This window comes from Orycteropus afer, unplaced genomic scaffold, assembly GCF_000298275.1.
Source record: "Orycteropus afer afer isolate SDZICR_OR568_19922 unplaced genomic scaffold, OryAfe1.0 scaffold00186, whole genome shotgun sequence".
Taxonomy (NCBI): domain Eukaryota; kingdom Metazoa; phylum Chordata; class Mammalia; order Tubulidentata; family Orycteropodidae; genus Orycteropus; species Orycteropus afer.
Window position 1 is genome coordinate 2,146,259 of NW_006921773.1, and position 1,171 is coordinate 2,147,429.

A 1,171-nucleotide genomic window follows, 5' to 3' on the forward strand; every position below is an offset into this window, starting at 1 on the left:
AGCTTCCTATTCAACAAATTGATACAGAAAATTATTTCATGGCATTGGTTGCTATCCCAGCAATGTGTCAGCACTCTTCCCATTTCTACCCACTCTTCCTTGTTTCCAGCCCTTCAGTTTCCTTGCCCCACTTTGCCTTCTTATTGCTGCTTTTGGTCTTGTGTAGTTAATTGTTCTAGGAAGCACATTGCTCCCAGATGTTATTATTTTACAGGCCAATCTATTATTTAGCTGTAAGATGACCTCTGGGAGTGGCTTCGATTCCAGGTTAAAAGGACATCTTTGGGTGCAACTCAGGAGTTACTCCAGTCTCTAGTATTCTAGTAAGACTCAAATTTTTTTTTTTTTTTTTTTATGAACTTGTGTTTTGTTCCACATTTTTCTCCCATTCTAGCCAGGACCTTCTATTATGTCCCTAGTCAGATCAGTTAGTAGTGGGAGCTGGAAACCATCTATTTCTTCTGGTCTCAGGCTAGAAGAGGCTGTGGTTCATGTGGGCCATTAGTCCTATGGACTAATTTATTCCTTGACTCTTTAGTTTCCTTCACTCTCCTTGATTCGAGATAGGAAGAGATCAATAGCTGTATATTAGATGACCACTTGCTAGCTTTTAAGATACCAGATGCTACTCGCCACAGTAGGGTTTAGAACATTATCTTTATGAACTATATTATACCGATTGATCTAAATGTCCCCTGAGGCTATGGTCCTTAGTCTTTAAGCCAAGTACCTCAGTCCCATGAGGTGCTTGGATATGTCTAATAAGTTTCCATAGCTGTATACCCACTATGTGCTCTATTATATACATGAACATACATGTAGCATATACAACTATACTCATATATGTACTCACTTGCCTTCCATATCTTTTCTCCTTTCCATAAAAACAAACAAACAAACAAACAAACAAAACATAATGTATATATAACCAAAAAAACCAAACTCACTGATGTTGAGTCATCTCTGACTCATAGTGACCCCTCTTTGGGTTTCTGAGGCAGTATCACTACAGAAGTAGATTGCCCAACCTTCCTTCTGAGAAGTGGGTTTGAACATCCAGCCTTTTGGTTAGCAGTCAAATGCCTTAAGGCACTATGCCACCATACATATATATATCCAACCCATTGCCATTGAGTCATATTCAACTCATAATGACCCCTCCTTGGGTTTC